This window comes from Oryza sativa, chromosome 5 (assembly GCF_034140825.1).
Source record: "Oryza sativa Japonica Group chromosome 5, ASM3414082v1".
Classification (NCBI taxonomy): domain Eukaryota; kingdom Viridiplantae; phylum Streptophyta; class Magnoliopsida; order Poales; family Poaceae; genus Oryza; species Oryza sativa.
The window spans coordinates 9,334,451-9,355,188 of NC_089039.1; the positions used below are offsets into that span (position 1 = coordinate 9,334,451).

At 42.3% G+C, this 20,738-nt stretch overlaps 2 pseudogenes; both read right to left on the minus strand.

The window, feature by feature from the left end:
• Positions 1-333: 333 nt before the first annotated feature.
• On the minus strand, positions 334-13,098 carry LOC107280926 (uncharacterized protein At2g29880-like; annotated as a pseudogene).
• LOC136356513 (uncharacterized) lies at positions 1,897-3,092 on the minus strand (annotated as a pseudogene).
• Positions 13,099-20,738: the final 7,640 nt, after the last annotated feature.

A 20,738-nucleotide genomic window follows, 5' to 3' on the forward strand; every position in this document is an offset into this window, starting at 1 on the left:
ATAATATATTGGAATATATGTATATAAAAGTTTACACTCCCAAAAAACAAAAGAGCATGAATAATATGTAAGGCATAATGAGCATCATTTTTAGCATAAATAATACACCTGCATCTCAGGTGATGCTACAATGTGAAAACTACAAATGTATCATCTGCCAATCTGCTCAACATTTACCCCCAAAAAATAGTTTTGCTGAGCATCACTGAATTGAAATTTTAGGTGATACAACAAACAAAATCCAACTGTTTAATATGACTAAAGTGTAGTACTAATTAATATATTCATCAGTTTCATAGAGGCAATAACAAGACAGAAGGAGCAGTACCAGATTTACGCAGTTGTAATCTTCCTCCTTAACCACTTCAGTCGTGTAGAGTCTTTTGCAGTCATGAAAATGGCCCTGTTTTGTGGATCTTTGAAGACATCATAAGCCAGGACCTTCTCATCATCCGACATATCTTCCATGCTGTCCACAACAGCAATGCATACTGGGATCGGGAACTCATCCTCATGCACATTACTTCTTGCCCTTTCCTGCTGCGTAATTTCAGTCTCAGCTTGCTTCTCTTTAAATTCCAGAAATTTTCCCATCATCTCAACAACTTTCCCATCCTGGCGACGCCTTTGTGTTGCCTTTTCTGTTTTGTCACTTGTACCAGCATGCTTGTTTGTTGCACTTGCAACTCTTTTTCCCATTCTTGACCTTGTAGAGGCATCACTTGCAATTGGCTGTTCCACTATTCTCAGGTCGTCATCATCACTTTCAGCATTGTGTATATGAGAGTCAAAAGGGAAATTCTCATCTTCTCCCATATAATGTTGTGTGACAGTAGCTTGAGAAGTTTGAGAAGGCTGTGTGAGAGGAATATGAGAAGGTTGTGTGACAGGAACTTGAAAAGGCTGTGTGATAGGAACTTGGGAAGGGGCAATGGAGGTGAAGTTCATGGTTCCCTCGGCAGTATGTCCCACAACAGAAAGTGAAGTCAAGTAATGTTTAGGAGAACTGAATAGAACATGCTTGGCTGGTAGGAAAATAAAGATTCAACAATGGTGACATACCATCATATAGCTCTCCTAAAGCCTCAAACAATGAGAAAGATTTATTCCGGAATTTTTTGGCCTTAGGATGAGACTGTTTATTGAATACCAGAAAGAAAAGTAATTAGCAAATGAAATTAAAGCAAGAACTATATTTAAGAATTTAACAAGAATTAACAGCAACGAGAGACAAGAAATCTCACAATAATGATGTTATTCCAAACAGCTTCATCTCCTTCAATCCTTCACAGCTTATCATCCCAGGACACACCACTTTGTTTTCTCGCTTCTTTTAGAACTCTATATTCCCTCTTCAACTCTCTCTCTCTTTGTCTTGAATTTGAACCTTTGTAAAATTGACATAGGGGAACTTCTCATGGAAGGATTTGACTATTCGGTTCCATGCTTCTGTGGACCACCCATTCTGACTCCTATAGCAGTCGTTGTTGTGATCATGTAGTAGGTCAACCAAAGCTTTTTCAAGTCCTGCATTCCAACTAGCTCTTGAACGATCAAGTACAGCTGGAATAGAGAACCACACATAAGCTACAGATAATTACATGTTTTTAATCTATCAACCTACTAAACTTGAGAAGCCCATATGTGCATTTAACATGACAAGAAAAAGCCCATACCTTTTGGCGATGCCTTTTTCTTTTGATGTCTTGAAATCTTTGGAGATGGCTTTCTTTGGACAGCTGTAGCTTGGATTAAATTGAACTTTGGGGACCCTCTTCCAAACATTGTTGCTGCGAATACAAAAAAAAAACCGTTATCAAATTTAAGCATGCAAAAACATCATGATGCAAATACAAAAGCAAAATATTTCATGAGACCAGTTAAGACTCACATTTATTAAGACAAGTTTTGACTGTAGTCATTCCACATATTTAGGGCTATCATATCTCTAACCGCGTTTCCATCATCTACTTGACTGTTAAGGGACATCACATCATTACTATATTCATCGTCACCTTCAGGGACATCAATAAACTGTTCTGGAGATATGTTGCTTCCTTGGTGATTCAACCAACCCTCATCCCCATTAAGCATCCGTATAAGATTGTGGAACACCACTATGGCAACTGGAATCTTCACTTGGTTTTCAATAGAATGATGCGTTCCAACTTTTAAAATAGGGAACCGTTTCTTAAGAACACTAATTGCTCTCTCTATGTGATTCCGCAATATGGCATGCCTATGATTGAACAACTCCGTATACTTTCTTGGTCGTTGCTGTCCACGCCCAAATTCCTTCAGATGGTATCGAACACCACGGTACGGTGCAAGGAAGGATGGCGTGTTAGCATATCCACCATCAACGAGATAATATTTGCCTTGAGGCACATTGAATCCTTTAAGCATGGCTGACCTAAGAACCCTAGCATCAGTTGTAGATCCCTCCCATCCAGATGATATAAACGAAAAATTTAGATCAAAATCACAAACCAACATCACATTTTGACTTAGGGTACCCTTTCTATTCCTATATGGGGCCTAAAGGTCTTGAGAAATGGTGATAGGAACATGTGTTCCATCGATAGCCCCCAAGCAATTTTGGAATTAAGGAAAGAACTGTTGATCTGTGCTAATCTTCCAGTGAGTTTCAACTCCAGTAGGTTGCTCGATAAATCTATAGGTCAAAGTGGGATTACATTTTAAACCGCCATAATATGCCGGTGAATCGTTTCTCCACTATGATGGAATTCATGTTGTAGATCTTCATAGCTCGCATTGTGAGATATCATGTAAAGAAAAAAATCCAAGTTTCTCCTCTACCGTAATACCTCTGTGTCACGTAGGAGATGTTCTGTTCGAAGATATGTCGCTATTGCTCTAAATATGTTAGGCTCCATGCGGAATGCAACAAGGCAATTCTTTTCATGTCCCTCTAAAATATTTCTGAGTTGTTCTTCACCGTACTGACTTGAAGTATGCCTTACTCTTTTCTCTATCCCTCCATTACTAGTTAAAAGATATAGGGCAGGCAACCAGAACATAATAATCTCCTCATCCTCCTCATCTCTTCTCTTCCTAATTAGCGAATTCATACCTTCTAACTAGAAGGAATACTGAATATTTAAGATGACCGCAGTTAGCAAAAGAAAAAAAAGGTTTCAGCACTCTAGTTTTTAGTTTCAACACTATATATGTTCATAAATAATTAAAGCTAATTATGCATGTGTATGAACTGAACACTCACTTTGTTTAATAGAAGTGCTATACTACTATGCTAGTATGCTCTTTTGTGCATTCAATGGTGTTAGTGTAAAATACTGTAATGTGTGCTGCTTGCTATACATTTGTATATCATGTAGTGGTGGTGGTACAGTCTCAGCAGTGTGTAGAGGAGAACTACTAGTTGTAGTTTATTTCTGCTCAAAATCTCTTTGCACTGACACAAGATCGAAGCTAGTGATTCCCTACTGTGTTTTATTCCCTTCAGGATGGCTGTACTTTGCATATCTCCAAGCATTGACATACCTCGTCTCCAATATTTCTCTTGCAGATCGTCAAACCCTAGCAGGATGGCTGTACTTTCCGGATCTTGAAGGTCCTAGCAGCAAAACAAGTGGATGAAAGAAGATGGGCAAAGAAAATGAGATGAGATGAAGGAGGAGAAGGAGGAGAGGACTTTGAACCTTGATCAAGCGAGTAGGCTGCCGGGGCGACGCTGGCGATGAGGCGACAGACGACGGAGGCCGACGAGGAGGCGGTGGACGGCTCGGAGAAGGCAGCGGCGTCGGCGGCATAGGAGGATGGTGAGGACGTGGTGGATAGCTCGGAGAAGGCGGCGGCGCCGGCGGCGCAGCAGGATGGCGAGGAGGCGGTGGATGGCTTGGAGAAAGCGGTGGCGGTGCAGGAGGAGCCGCGAGCTGCGGCGTGCACGCGAGAAAGTTCCAGGCCTCGGGTGAGGATTATTCTCTCATCCGTGGGTCGGCATGGATCGAGCCGCAATACACAGCAATACACGAACAGCCAAATGCACATTTGGGCCAGATGTGGGAATTGATCCAGGCGTGGGCTGCATTCCACGGAAGGGCGGGTTTGGGGCCTGTTCCACATCGAAACACAAACAGCCAAACGAGGCCTAAAATGTGATGTTTGCAATCATATGTAAGTTGTCTGATGAATTTCAAGAAGATGCAGGTAAAAGGAAGCTTGGCAAAATCAGATTAAATGGGAAAGGGCGAAGGCTGTCTCAATTTCCCCCCAAGCTTGCAAACTTGAGCTGGTCAGAAACCAGTACTGAGAACTCAGCTTTTCATTTATCACTATTTACATATACATGTGCTTTCTTCTCTCTTCCAATTCAATTAACTTTCCTTGAATTATTCAATATCTTCAAGTTGCAATGCCTTACACTCTACTGAAAAGTATATGCATGTTGTTGCCTTGCTACTTTCTTTCTTGTCGCATAACATAATATTTGGTCTACACTGTGAATCAAAACGTGGTTACATCGGGCAAGAGTTCTTTGGAGGAACAGTGAGCCTAAAGGTCCTCTCAGTGATGTCCATGGCCGACTTGAGTCCATCTTAACGTTGAGGGATCAAGAAATTGAACAAAGATGCTGAGTATACATGACATGGACACCTTAAAAGGAATCAGTCTAAATCTGCTTGCTTTTAAGATATTACTCAATGGGAACCCAAAAATAAGAGGAAAGGTTGTCCTTGTATAGATTGTCAATCCAGCAAGTACAGTGAATGATATGGAGGAAGCAATAATAAAGGAAAAATTGGTTATATAGCATCGAAAGTTTACGTTTTTGGTTTTATAGCACCTAAAGATACCGGTTCACTTTAATAGCACCCAAAGTTCACCTTGTTCCCATTTTTAGCACTTCCGTCAATTCTCGATCGTTTTCCGTCCGTCTTGATCCAGCCACACACACGATATGACGTTTCTACCCCTCACAAGTACAAGTAGAATGCATGTCAATGAGGGGTAGAAACGTCATATCGTATGCGTAGCTGGGTCAATAACGATCAAGACGGACGGAAAAGTTGACGGAAGTGCTAAAAATGGGAACATGGTAAACTTTGGGTGCTATTAAAGTGAACCGGTATTTTTCGGTGCTATAAAACCAAAAACGTGAACATTCAATGCTATATAACCAATTTTGCCAATAAAGGTGTCCTTGTAAGAATCAACGTCAAGTATCCTCCATAACTACAAGCATGTTATCTTTATTGACTATTGTATACCGTTTCTATGAAAATATTGCATTTTATGATGCTGATCTGATTGTTGTATTCTAATTGTTGTGAGCGTATAATGGACATTTTGTAATATAAATGTTGAATTGGATTAACCATGTGGCACATCAAGTGAGTCCATGAAAAATTTTGAGCCAAAAATGAATACTTAGAGGATCTATATATATGATAAGATGCAACTCATATGAGGATCTATATGAGTTGAAGGACTAGATTAGCTATTCATCCTTCTTTCTTTACATGAATTTTAAAATTAAATTGTCATCTTCATGTTGTTTTGTTTGTATTACTAAATTTCGCCGTAACGTTAGTACAGACACATTAGTAGCTATCTCTAATATATCGGTACAACTTGGAGAGAGCTACACATTAGACGTCCGACGGGAATGAAAAATCAGATCTCACGGTAATGCTTGTGTACGTACTCCCTGCCCCCTCTTTCTGTGCCTCTGAACATCAGGATGGCATCCCTCTCTCTCCCTCTTATAATTAGCAGCATGCCAGCATATGTACGTGCTTGCATAATCTTTTTATTAACTTTTAATCATTTTCCCTCCTATATTGTTTATTCAATCTATAATCCAATTATACAGTTATATTCATTACAATTAAATATTTATAATATGATATCATACAATTATATTAATTATATATGTCATAACTAGTCATGGCCTCATAGGTTGTTTCACCACTTATAGAAAATTGTTTCAACCAAGTTAATAAAATGTTTCACAAAGATAAAACACTACTGATTTTTTTTTGAGAATTATACAGTACAACGCAAGCACTCATAACACATACACACTTACCCCTATGAAGGCACGCACACAAACCCTACCTGCTGATTTAAAATGCAGGGTTTAACTCTTTTCATCGTCATTTTCTTTTCACAAACAAAAAACAATAAATACACATACATGTGCACACACTTATCCCTATGGATATACAAACGCACATTCTACCTCAAGAGACTAGGGTAGCATATATATCATTAGATTGTCGAAGTCATCATAGGCACCTCGCATCGATTGATTGGTTGGTTTGTTTATTTTAGGACCGAGCGAGTACTTTCTTATCTAAAACAATCACAAACGTCCCTATTTAATTCCACTTCATTAATACCCATACACACCTCCAAAAATCATTATATTTCAACACAGATGGGCACGCACGCACGCACGCATTTAATTCCAAAACGCATTTAATTCCAAAAAAAAAAAATCATCCGTTCACGCACGCACGCGCTCGCTCGGAGTTGGGCCCGCGTTACGCGTTTCCTCTGCACCCAGCGTCGCTGCTGATCTTTTATCTGGACCAGCTGGGCCATTTGCCCACAGGCCCCAACTGCAAGTCTAACACACGTCCTCAACCGGCACCAACCTGAGCCATTGCTAAGGAGCGATCGATCGACCCTAGGGCGCCCCCCTCTCCTTCACGTGGTTTTCTTTTTTGGCACTGTATTACTTTTTAATTTTAGTAAATTTATGCACCTAAATTTTGTGCACCTTAAGTTTACAAATCTAAAGTTTAAAGAACCAAAGTTTATAAATCAAAAGTTTGTATATCCGATTCAAATTTGAATTTGAATTCAAATATTTTTTATATATAGTATTTCTATACATCTAAAGTTTGTACACCTAAAGTTTATAGACCCAAAGTTTATAAGTCAAAAGTTTACATACTCGATTCAAATTTGAATTTAAATTATATCCGATTCAAATTTGAATTTGATTCAAATATTTTTTATATATAGTATTTTTATACATCTAAAGTTTATACACCTAAAGTTTACAGATCCAAAATTTATAAGTCAAAAGTTTACATATCCGATTCAAATTTGAATTTGAATTCAAATATTAATTTATAGACCCAAAGTTTGTAAGTCAAAAGTTTACATACCCGTTTTAAATTTATATTTGAATTCAAATTTTTTATATATAGTATTTCTATACATAAGTTTTTTCAACTTTGTGTTTTTTATTTTTTAAAATTTTATGGTGTAGTAGGAAGAGAAGAAGGAGATGAGGAAGCAAGAGAGTAGTGTATAAGAGAGTAGTGTATAGGGGGATGGGGGGCGATCACCCGCCCATTAGCGGCCCCGAGCCAAACTGCCCTTGCCATCACAAAGCTTGTGCATGACGCGATTATCAGTGCATGCACATGCGTGAACACGGTGAAATGATATTCATTTGATGATTTCAAAAATAAAATTATTCTATACTCTTTCTATTTTTATTTTTTTCATAATTTAATATAAATATTTTCACCCAACATCTCGGACCATATGAAAATTGGCTCTTTTCTGAGCATAGTGCACTGGTGGAGAAACCATCTTTGCTCGGTCGCCCAAAATCCACAATAGTCCCGATTCGAATAGGAACCGGGACTAAAGATTATTTTTAGTCCCGGTTAAAAACCTTTTGATCTTTAGCCCCGGTTGGTAACACCAACCAGGACTAAAGATCATTTTTAGTCCCGGTTCAAAAGGTTATCGGACCGAGTTAGACCCCAATTCTTTTTTAGTCCCGGTTGTTTATACCAACCGGGACTAAAAAATCAACCGAGCTGGCGCCACTGCCTCGCCCGGCCGCCTCGGTCTCTCCCCTTTCCTCTCTCCTCCCCTCTCATTAATTAAACAGCCCTTATCCCTTCTCCATCCTCAGCCTCATCCATCCTCCTCCATCCTCATCCCTTCTCCTCTCCCATTCCTCTCCCTTCTATTCTCTTCCTCCTCCTCCTCCTACCACGTGAGGCCGGGCGGCGCGCGGTGGCAGGGAGGGCGCGGAGCAGCGGGCGGCCGAGGCAGCGGCTTGCGAGGTAGGCGAGGCCGGCGGCCGGGCAGGCGGCTTGCGAGGCCGGCGGCGGGCGGCCCACCAGGCGGCCAGCGAGGTCAGCGAGGCCGGCGAGGCGGCGGAGCTCGAGGTGGCAGCAGGCACGCACCGGCCGCATAGGCGGCTGGCGGCGGGCGGCGACGCTCCCCAGGCGGCGGCGGAGCCTGAGGCCCGGGCGGGATGCCGGCGAGGCGGCGGACGGCCGGCGCCCGATCTCTGCGATGTGGTTTTTTCCTGATCTATGTGATGTGTGTGGTCGATCTGTGCGATGTGGTTTCTTTTTCTAATCTGTGCGGCCGATCTGTGCGATGTGGATTTCTTTTTCTGATCTGTGTGATATGTGATGTGTGAATGAATTTGTGGAGATGATTTTATGATTTTGTGAATGATTTGTGATGTATTTGGGGATAGAAATATTTGGGGATTTTTTGAATGATACGTGGTGTTCGAATGATTTGTGGAGATTCGTGGGGCTCGAAATCATGCAAGTAGCAGGAAACAAAAAAAAAAGAAAAAAGAGCATTAGTCCCGGTTCGGAACTCCAACCGGGACTAAAGATCCTTTTTTAGTCCCGGTTATTTGAACCGGGACTAAAAATAGGTATTTTTAGTCCTGGATTCGTAGTCCCGGTTGCATAACCGGGACTATAGGGGAGTTGTGAACCGGGATTAAAACGGGTTTGTCCACCAGTGGTGCTGATTCTCCCTATCATCAAGGTTGACTCTAAATTCTTAGTCACCAGGCCATCGGATCCAACCACCTAGCGCCGGTAAGCCACGAGGCGAGTAACAAGGCAAGGTGAGTGGCTCAGCGAAGTGGTATGAGAAGCTAGCCGAGGCGATGCTACATTGTTTGTTTTTACTTTTCTTTCTTTTCTATACTCTGGTTTTACTGATTTATCATGGTAAAAATAAATTTAATGAGATATTCTACATGATGTATAAGTAGATTTTATAAAATTTATCGAATCGTGCATTTTTTATATAAATTTTGTGTTGTGCTTTCTTTTCCTGAAGCACTTTTAGCTATTAATTGATTGTTTTTCACTGATTCACTGGTTGTGTATGTAATAAATTTTATTAAAATTTAGATAATAAAATACTTACACATCTTTTTATTAAAACCAACAAGCGTGGGCTTGATTCACCATCCCAGGCTTATCAGGTCCATGGAGTGATTTCAGCCAATTCCTTGTGGTGAATACGAATCATTAGATCTAGCAACAATACGTAAATTGACCTTTAGATCTCTATCATATGTTTCATCTATCACGTGTACTAGACCCACGCCAAACATTTTAAAAACAAATCTCTCCAAATCCCATGTGAATCATCTGTCTCACCACTATCGTATAAGTATAGAAAAAAAACAAATCATGCAATAAATAGGAATAATATATATATAATATACATATCCCGTTGCAAGTCACGGGCATATTTGCTAGTTAAGTTTTATATCAATGGCAACTACACTTAGTGCACATGGCTTATGGAAGGTTAAGATTCAAATACGATGCATACAAAGAATACTATTTTTTATTTTTAATGATGGCTCAATAGATATCAATTTTGGATTCATCTGTTTATCGAGAAATTCTATAAATATACTTCTGAAATTACCTTATCTTGTACCCCGATTGTGCAATATATATACCAGAGGGTGCGATTGAATCGCCGTGCGGGTCGACAAACAAAGGCCGATCTTCAGAAGGTTCATACGTACAGGTTACTAAACGTCGACGCACATTGAGCCGATCGATCGAGAGATACACGATGGCCATGGGGTTCTTTCGAACGGCGGCGGCTGCCTTTCTTGTTCTCAGCATGCTCGTCCTGTCTTGTCAAGGCATCCACACTGTTCCTTGAAATCTTGTTCTGATTTTTCTATTTACTGTACAGAATGTACACAGTATCTACGTACACAAGTACACACGGCATTTTGGGCTGTGTACATCCATTATGGATGTAGAGGCCGGATTTTAATCCATTTTCTAAAAAAGTACACACGGCATTTACTGGAAAAAGCTCTTCGTTTGCTTGAAAAATGAAATAGACGTCATGCATCTTTGAAATGACGCTGGTGCATTACACAACCCAAACGACATTTTTCGGTATGGGCACGTGAATGTAGTCTTAATTTGATCATCGGGATGAATGGGGATTTGGTGATAACCAGAATACCCATTAAGGAAACAAAAGAAGGAATGGTTCGCTAGCCGCTCAAGCATTTCATCAATGAAAGGCAGCGGAAAGTGATCCTTCTTCGTAGCCTTGTTGAGTTTCCTATAGTCAATGCACATCCTCCATCCCGTAATGGTTCGTTGTGGGATCAACTCGTTTTTTGAGTTTTCAACGACCGTCATGCCTCCCTTCTTAGGCACTACTTGGACATGGCTAACCCGCTCACTATATGGCACGGGATAAATAATCCCGGCATGTAGGAGTTTCAAGACTTCCTTTTTGACGACCTCCTCATCGCATTGTTTAGCCTCCTCTGAGGTTCCCTAGATGGTGTGCAAGATGGATCTAAGGGAATGCGATGGGTGCAAAGGGTCGGACTGATGCCTTTTAAATCTTGGAGGGAATAGCCAAAAGCAGCACAATGTTTTTCTAAAACGGCGATAAGTCGGGTCGTCTCCCTCTCAGAGAGTTCGTCACTTATAATGACTGGAGACTCCGCATCACCATTCAGAAAGGCATAGCGTAGGCCTGAAGGTAAGGGCTTTAGCTCAATTGGGGCTCGTGATGGCTGATCCATTTTTGGTAGATCAATCGTTTCTCCAGATTCATCCTCCCTTTCATTGAATTCTTCAATGGATTCATCGAAAATAGACTCTGGGGGCTCGAATGGAGAAATTGCCATCACTGCCTCACTTGGCTTAGGAATAGGAAGAGGCTCCGTGCAACACAGGGACAGAGGTGGCGATTCTTCCTATATTCAGGTTGAGGACACCGGTTTCGGGCACATCTAAGAGTTTATCTATGGGATGGTCTATGAGTATGTCGAAATCAGAGATATCGAACACATGGAAATCTAAGATGACCTCAACGTTATTGTGCCGTGTGGGCACTCCAGAGATAATCCCTAAACCTTCAGTAGTAGAATTTGTGGAGATTTGGAAGGTTTTGACCGTTGGTTTCAACAGTCTGTCCCCTAAGCAATCAAATGCAAAGGTAGAGGGCATGGACCAAATTCCCTCCAGGCATCGGATCTGAATTGCTTCAGAGGAGAGCTCTCCTTCCCTCAACCATTCGTTACTCATGATGGTGGTCAACTTCTTCACCATCTCTTTAAGCATAGCTTTATCGAGAGGTTCATTAGAGATGACCTTGATCGGTGGTCTCTTCTCACAGGAATAATTCGAGGTGTTCCCATAATCTTCGAAAAGATCTTCTTCGAATTGGAATGGAATTTCCAGAGGATGAATTTCTTCTTCCTCCGGCTCCTGCGATTGGGATGAGGATTTAGCAGTAGAGTCGGGTTCCGACTCCACGTGCAGAGGATCCTCATGGATAATCTCGACCTCCGGGATGGCTTCGCTTTGGCTGAAAGAATCATTCTCTAAGATCATATCCAAGAGTTCATTTCCTTCGGCGGTTGTCTTATGTGCGAATGATCCTCTGGCGGAAATATTGAGATATTCAACAGACTCTTTGTCTAACCCGTATCGAAAATGTTGTAACAACATATGGTCGGGTAAAGACAAGTCTAGGCCAGACTGAGTTAACAGTGAGAACCTGGCCCAGGCTACACCGAGAGATTCCTTCTTGTTCTGTCGGAAAGAGAGGATGTCTAATCAAAGATTAATGACACGAGTTAATGGAAAGAAAGCAGGGCAGAATTTGCACTTTAGCTCCTCCCGTTCATCATGGAATTTCTTGACAGACAGAGTGTACCATTGCTTCGCTTTATCTATAAGAGAAAAAGGAAACAACTTCTACTTTAGAGTTTCATGTTTCATGCCTACGATGGAAAGGCATGAACACACTAGCTCAAATTCCCGAAGATGGAGGTACGGGTTTTCACCGATACTACTAGAGAAGGTTTTCTCTCGAACCTTGGCTATAAAGCCAGGACTGATTTCATAGCCATCCGAAAGGATTGGTTTGAAGAACACGATGGCTCACAAAGATCAGCCCGATGGGCAGAAATGTTTTGAATTGTGGGTTGCTTTATCAAGGAAAGGAACAAAAGAAGAAGAAATAAAAATAAAGATACGAGGATGACCTAGACTCGGATAAATTAGCAACTGTTCCCGACAACGGCGCCATAAATGCTTGTTGGTATTTCTTGCGATCACAGATAAATCCGCAAGCGCACGAAATACTGCTGTAGCACTTCACCTTCGGGTGACCCTAAAAGGATATCGAACTCAGAGAACGTGTGTAATCTACGTAAGGCTAAGACTATCCAAGGACAACTGATGGTAGGCATGCTAGAGAGGACTTTCTATACGTTTTAATTATCCAAGCTAAGTTAATTTAATTTCCTATCTATTGCTTCGGGCATCGACCCCTGCTGGTCTGCCAGCATGGTTCCGGCTATAGCTCTATGATGTATCTGAATGTGGAGGATTACTAGGACGGGATTCAGGGCTGTCACCACCTACCGCCTACCTCTGATAAATCCGTGGGATACACAACAAACAAAGGTAATATCTAACCTAGACACCACGTCTAAGTTATTAATTATTACTCTAATACTTGCGCAGGAACTTCCTTCTTTATCCAGAGTCCTAGTACTAGAGCACTTAGTACGAATACTAAACAATAAACCCGCAAAGATGGAAATCTATCTTACTTAGACAAAGTAATTAAATAACATAAAAAGGAACACAAATGGTTACTTTATTGAAGAAGTTTCTCCTAACCCGGAGCAGAGTGTACCGACAGCTCCGGTACTCCTCCAGAATTCCTTCTAGGAAGCTACACTCGTTGAGATAGAAGTCGGATGAGCGCCAAACTTCCGGGCACTCCTCCAGAGCTTCCCCTCACTCCATACCTTATTCTAGTGTAGAAAAGATACAACAGAGCCTCCTTATATAGGCTCCAAATGACGGTTAGGGGTATGGGAAATGACCAAAACACCCTGCAACCGCCATAGGGGAGGAATCCAAGCCGTCCACGTGGAAATAGATGGCGGGAAGCGCCAGGAACGGTTCGGCCGAACCCAAAAACACACCTCCCGGCCTTTCCTTTGGCCGGTAGGTTGCTTAATGGTCCCCCAATAACCTACACTATGTTTTGGCCCAATTCTAAATGGTTTTCATTGACATATGGGGCTTCGAATCCGTGTAAACGTGTCCTGAATGTGCAGAGGTGTATTTTGTCGCATGACGGATGTGTTTTCTCCTCAAATTACCTGCATACACTTATTTCACCAACACTAGTAGAAATGATTAGTAATAACTCTGGCCGTCGAGCTCGCGCTGAGTGTCCGCTGAGGAGCTCACGCTGAGGAGCAGGGTGGAGGCGTTGAATGTCCATGCCGGTAGTCGGTTTTCGCGGCGAAGACGCTGAGTGTCCGCGGCGAAGACGACGACAGTGAGGGCGAGGGCAGCGGCGCGTCGCCGCCAACTCCCTCTCTGACAGCAGCTCACGGTGCCCACCACCATCTCGCCGGACAAGAGGAAGACTGGCCAGCTAGCAGCTAGCAGCAGCCAAGCACACGCCGACGAGCTCGCTCCACCAGCAAGAAGATGGCTAGCTAGCTCCTTCAGACTTGAGAGCTTGAGCAAGCAGCTGCAGCCAGCCAGGGGCTCGATCTGGTCTCTAATTTGCAAGTCGGAGCACGCACAGCCGCCCGCTCGCACTGACCTTGCCGACCTGCCCCACAGCGCGCCTTCCCAGTTAATCTGGGCATGCATTTAGGAAAATATATCACCTCTTTTGACCCGGAAATAATAAAATAATCCGACCAATGTCCTACAGCCATTTACATAATTTTTGTAGTGTCCATCAGCCATATCACGCTTTCGTGGTGTTTCCAGCTAATTACACGTTTTTGCGTGTCCTGTAGCAAATTTTGCCTTTTTGAGCAATAGCTTTCATATTTGTAGCCGATTCATTTGTACATCGACTGATAAGATACAACATCGACCTATCGACCGATCGACTATTGTGTACTAACTTCTGCTATTGTCTATCTTGTTGGTTACAGGATCAAACCAATTGGCACTCTCTGTACCCGAAGCTTTGGACCTGCACTGAAATTAATCAAAATTTTCAGGCCATCGTGTTTTGCATCAACAACTTGCCAAAGAGAAAATCGTGTGTTTCGATCCAACAATGGAAGATCATATTTGAAGGACACCATGTCGAAGAAGCTAGTATCTGATACCACTTGTTAGAAAATAGCAGGCACAACAAGTATGATCATGATCTATGAGACACTGATTTATATGGAAACTTCTTCCCGGAAAAGCCAAGGACGCAGAGGAAAAAAATTTTTAACTATTCAATATAACTGGAGGCATTTTCTGTTTACAATGAGTGGTTAACTCATCCAAGTGGATTATAAGAGGTATAGAAAGACAATAATTCTGCTAACTGCGAGAGAGTGGGAGATGGTGTTGTTCGCACGGCAAAATAACAAAGGAAAACGATAGACAACAACAGAATTGAAGGTGGATGACTAAGTCATATATATGCTACGTACTTGACTCAATTTATTCGTCCCTTGACGAGCATGGGCTGGAACTGGACATATTGGATTAATTTAACACTTTAAGTACTCGATCGGTCTCTGCCAACAGGTAAGTAGTACAGGAATGAAAAGGATAGGATGATGCATGGGATCAGAAAGACATTGGTTTAATTAGTTAAAACAAAACATCCCTGTTCGTTTTCGACAAGCTATATATGCCTGCGTCATCCTCTATATTTTTTCTGCTCAAAATTTCTAGATAGCCAAAATATGCAGTACATACACTGATATGGCTTGCATACCAGCGTTGTCTCTCAAGGTTTGTTTCCTCGTGACACGAATTGTTGAAAAAAAATATATGTATATTAGTATATATATCTTACTGGCGGTATTGTGTGGGATCAAACTGAGGGAGATGGAGCGGGTAGTGTTGGTGGTGGGCAGAAAGGTTGAAGGGAACAGAGAGCACAAGTAATAGAGCAGTGAGATCGAGTGGTTCGCTTCGGGCCTTAGACGAGAGAGGCTCTTATGTCTATTCAGTCGGCATCCTTATCGGTTCATAATAAAAACAGACAGTGATAGATAGGATTAGGAACTTAAGATAGGTGGTTCTGTATTAGTGGGTCTCGCCAGGCATTTAATTTGGAGAGAGATGATCATGGTAGCTAGCAGAGTAGCCATCTCTCACATTCCTATTGGAGGTAGGTAATTCCAAACCACCTACAGCTCATCTCTTATATCTCTCTAGGATCTAGGAACTGGTACTGAAAAAGAATCATGTGATGGCTAAATTAAAGAGAAAGTTTTGGCAAGCATGGACTTTTTAAAGCTATTTATGAACTCAATTTAGGTATGCAAACATCACTAATCTAAAAAAAAGTTACTAAACTGTTTTCTGCTAATTTGACAACTTAGATACATAACAATTTGGGGAAGCATAACGTTTACAATGTAGCTTTCTAACTAAGGACTTGTTTCTTTCAGCTTGGGATTATTATAATCCAGATTATTGGGAGTAAGCTGAAAGAAACAGACAACTTATTGGAGTAGATTATTATAATCTGGAGCCCAGCTTATTATAATCTGATAAGCTCATAATCTGATAAGCTCATTTAGGTGAGCTTTTTTCAGATTATTGGGTGAAAAATTACCCATCATGCCACCCCACTCCCTCTTTAGACTTGCAAACCTAATAATCTAGATTCTAATAATCTAGGAAAGAAACAACTAACGGCTTATTCTACTACAGATTATAATAATCTAGCTTATAGTAATCTGACTCAATAATCTAGATTATAATAATCCCAAGCTGAAAGAAACAGGGCCTAAATGGGTTTGTGACACCAAAACATTCACTATATGTACTCATCTTCTTGTCGTAATCAACCATTTCACACAATTGAACTTACCACAAGGAGTTGCAATATGAAATTGCATAGTAAATTATGTACAAAGTGATACCAGCAGGGTAATAATTGTTCTAATCAAATAAAGCAAAGTAGCAAGTAGAGCTATGGGGCCTTTAACTTTTGAGGTAATGGTCTTGATCAATTAATTTTGAAGAAAAAAATTGTTTGGAAGAAACATGCTAAACACAAAGTCAAAATCCTAAGAAAGTAAAGAGTGGCGTCCACAAGGTGGCCCGTTTGAGAAGTTTCTAGTAGCTGCAGCTTCTCTCAAAATGAAAAGCTCCCCAAATATTCAAACTTCTCGTTGAGATTAATATATTCAAAGATGTTCTAGTTACACATAATCTAAAAAATGAACTATAAATCAAAAATTAGGTTTCTAACTTCTCCAGAATTTTAGAAGCTAGCTATCAACCAACTGCTTTTTAGAATCTTAAGCTTTCCGAATAGGATGTGGCTAACTAGCTACTAGTGGGATAAGGTCATCCTAGGTACGTATAGGCCAAAGAAGCAGGTGATCAATATCTCAAACAAAGTAATAAAACCAAGGCTGGCCCGGTGAAGCAATTCTGTTCTGGTTTTGATAAAAGCAATATGGAGTTGAGGCCATATCCATATTGGAATAGAGTGTGAATTATGCTTTGAGCTTCAACTATCTCCAAAACAAAATCCATTTAAAAAATTTTAAGCAATTTTGTGCTATCGAGGAGGACGAACCACACTTGTACTATGTATGGGAGAATTTGGATACAAGCTTAACTTGTGAAAGTTAAAAGATATAACTGTTTGTTTATATATTACAAGGTTCCTAATTATAAACATATCTATGAGAAGCGCATTAAATAGTGCTCTATTTCCCAAAGCAACACATCCAAATCTACAAATGACCTCACATGATAGTTATGTCATCGTGTACATACCCGTATTATTTATCTGTCGCTATGTAGGATTTGTATGTGTGTCCAAATATATGACATCCTCATCCGGGAGTGCGGGAGAAATGTGGATAAGAATAATAAGGTTGACAAATGCCCATGGTGACCTATCCCAATATTAAAGAAGTCCAACGATGGTGCCGTACTTCTCTTTTGTTTGGGATCTTGACTTGTTCTCTGCTGTTTGTCTTAGAGTGTAACTACTACATTTCCCAACTATCAATAAATAATGCTACTACCTCCATTACACATTGTAAGTCATTTTGTCTTTTTCTCTAAGTCAAACTTCTTTAATTTTGATCAAATTTATATAACAATATAGCAATATTTTCAACATAAAAAACTATCAAAATATATTCAATGTTAAATTTAATGAAACTAATTTAGTGCTATAAATGTTGCTATGTTTTTTTATAAATTTGGTCAAACTTTTTAGAAAATTGATTTTGCAAAAGTCAAAGCGTAAAATATGAAACGGAGGGAGTATTATCTTCTGAACATATGTTTGACCATTGGATTAATTAAAAAATTATATAATTATCGTTATTTCATTATAGCTTGGTTAATTTTCAAAATATATGTTTTGTATGACTTATATTTTTATATATTTATATAAAATTTTGAATAAGTCAAATAGTTAAACATACGTCGAAAAGTCGACGGCGCCATTTATTAAAAATCCAGGAGTATTCATCAACTGACAATTCTCTTAATTTTTTTTGTCGTAAAATAAAATTTTATTTCGTATACACATGTGGCTATAATTTATAATGTTTGGTTGCACGTTCTGTACATGGACATCTATTTAACAAGCAGCGCAATGCTTGTTTTGGCAGCAATAGTGTGAGAGAGAGAGATGTGGCGTTGCTGCAGCAGCAACAGAGCCTCTGGGCTTCTCGTGTGGCTGGTGCTTGTGTGCTCATGGCAGATTGCAGCTGCTCAGCCTCAACAAGCAGCAAAAACTGATCCAACCGAAGGTAAGAACGTAACCATGTTCCCCGCAAAAAAAAAGAACGTAACCATGTTCTTGGGTTTTCTTGGCTTAATTTGTCCGTGGACACTACATGATTAATTTAGAGGAATTTGTGTTGATTCATCGCCTAATTCTGCTTACACATAGTATTAATTAATGTTGACTTTGTTGAGTTAACCGTGCAGTGGCAGCCCTGAACACGATTTTGGGAAGATGGAGCAAGAAGGCATCGTCGGAGTGGAACATCAGTGGCGAGCCCTGCAGCGGTGTGGCCTCGGATCCGAGCAACTGGGATAACTTCCCCAACATCAACCCCCTCATCAAGTGCGCTTGCACTTACTACAACAACACCGTTTGCCACATTACCAAACTGTATGCACAGTAGCAATTTTGTGTCTGACATTTTGCTATTGAAGTTAATTAGAACCTGTACAAATCAATTACAAATTAAACACCAAAATTACAAAATATTTGGCTAAATTTGAATAAACTTATGCTAAATTAGAAAGGAATGAAAATTTTGTCCTGAAGAACATCCTAGCAGGGACCGAGTGACAAACTGACAATCCCAAAATTCTGAAACTCTTCCCAAATATGGAACTGTTAGACACCTCTTCTCTCAACAAATAACAGCATATCTAATACAAGCTCGACAAGTACAACCAGCTGTTTGAGGTGAAACTGAGGAAGAAAAGGGATAGAGGATACAAGCTCTAAAAGGTCTAGAAGCTAGGAAGAGCAAGTGGAGCTAGGAGGAGAGGTAGTGGAAAGATCGCCGAGGTTCCAGCCCGGAACCAGGACACTGCCATCGCCGAGCCACCATGGCCAAGTCACCGTTTTCTGCTCTGTTCCATCGTTGAAGTCCTCCTGTTTCGGCCTTTTCTATTCCTCTACATTGCTTGTTTGAGCCTCGGCATGGATTAGCAATTGAGTAGGCCCTACAGCCCAACGGGTTCCTAATAGGAGGCAACTATTTTTTGCACCTGAAGATCCTTAATAGAAAACCCCTTATATTTTCAGGGCTTCAGGCTGGAAGGCAGAGGCATTTGGTGTTTCTTCCAATCAGTAACTTGGGATTCACATCGACTAACCATTACTTCTCTCAAATGTTTTTAGTTGGCCATAGAGGAAATGTTGGTATGTCCTTTACAAAAACCGATGGTGTATTCAGTCCTCCAGGTCAAGTGGCATGGTTTTGCATGCCCTTGCAGGAAAATCAAACGGTTTATAAGTTAGGGGTGAAAATTTAACTGTCCCTATAGAAGTTGAGAGCAGATGTCACGTCCTGATAAATTCATCCCGAAATAAAAATCATCTTCTAAAAGGAATAATAGAATTAATTAAAATTCGAAAAGAAATTGGCAAACCCTAAAATACGTACAAGAAAAATTCAAATGTGGCCCGGAGAATTTTTGTTAAATTCTCCTTGGTCTAAAAGGAGCCCTCAAATTTTAGTGGAATTTTCAGAGCACAAATAATAATTATTAAGAAATAAACAAAGTTGAAAAGGTTTTATAAAAAGAAAAATCCCTAAAAGTCTTCTTTTCCCCCCCCTTCCTCTCTTGGGCCGGCTCGGCCCAACTCTCCCTCCCTCTCTCTCCTCTCCCCCCCCCCGCGGCCCATCGGTCTCCCCCGCGCACGCGCCGCTGACAGGCGGGCCCGCCCGCCGCCCTCGCTGACGGGTGGGGCCCACCTGTCATCGCCTTCCTCCTGCCGCTCCCGCCGCTCGCCCGTGCCCTAGCGCCGCCGCCACCGCCGAATCCGCCGCATCCCGCCGTCCCCGCACGCCATAATGAGGGGGGAATCATTCCCCGCGATTCCCTCTCCCGATTCCCCCGCTTTTTCCCTCTCTCTCTCCCTCGGTTTCGTTCGGAGTTAATCCCGCAAGTTTCGCCGGCGTCTTCAAGGGCGGCCGAGATCTCCGCGCCCGTTTCCTCCCTCTCCGGCCGCGCTCTCCCCCTCCAGACGCTATATAAGAGTTCCCCGTGCTCTCCTCCTCCGTTTCCGCCACTCGCCGCCTCTCCTCCCCGTCGGAATCGAGCCCGCACCGTCGCACCTTCTCTCCGCCGTCGCCGCCGAGCTCCGGTTCGCCGCCGTCGTCGCTCCGGACCTCCTCCCCACTCGGCGTCACCTCCATCGGCTTCGCCGCGTCCCCGTCGACCTCGGCCACCCCTCCGCTTCGCTCGCCGACCGCCGGAGCACCGTCGCCCTCGCCGTCCCGAACCGCGCCGCCGCCTTCCTCCGCTTCGGCCGCCGTTCCCGTCGTCGCCGTCGACTCGGGGTGAGCCGAAGACCGCCCTTTCGCTTCCCTCTCCTCTCCGCTCTCTCGGGCGCCGCTCCGCCGCGCCGGTGGTCGCCGGCGGTGACCATCGGGGCGCGGTCGTGCCGCCTCCCGTCGGCCGTGCCGGCGAGGCCGCCTTCGGGCGCGCCCTCGCGGCTGCCAAGTGGGCCCGGCCGTCAGCCGCCCGCGCCCGCGGGTGCGGCTGACGCGTGGGACCCACGGCGCCGGCCGCCGCCAGCCGCGTGCTCCCGGTCCACCGTGGACCGAGAGGCTGACGCGTGGGCCCCACTCCCGTGGACCCGGTCCGCGCGCCCTCTCTCCCGGCTGACGCAATAAATGGGTTTTTAATTAAAATTTAAATGAAGAAATTCGCAAATATCCATTTAAAGAGCATATAAAC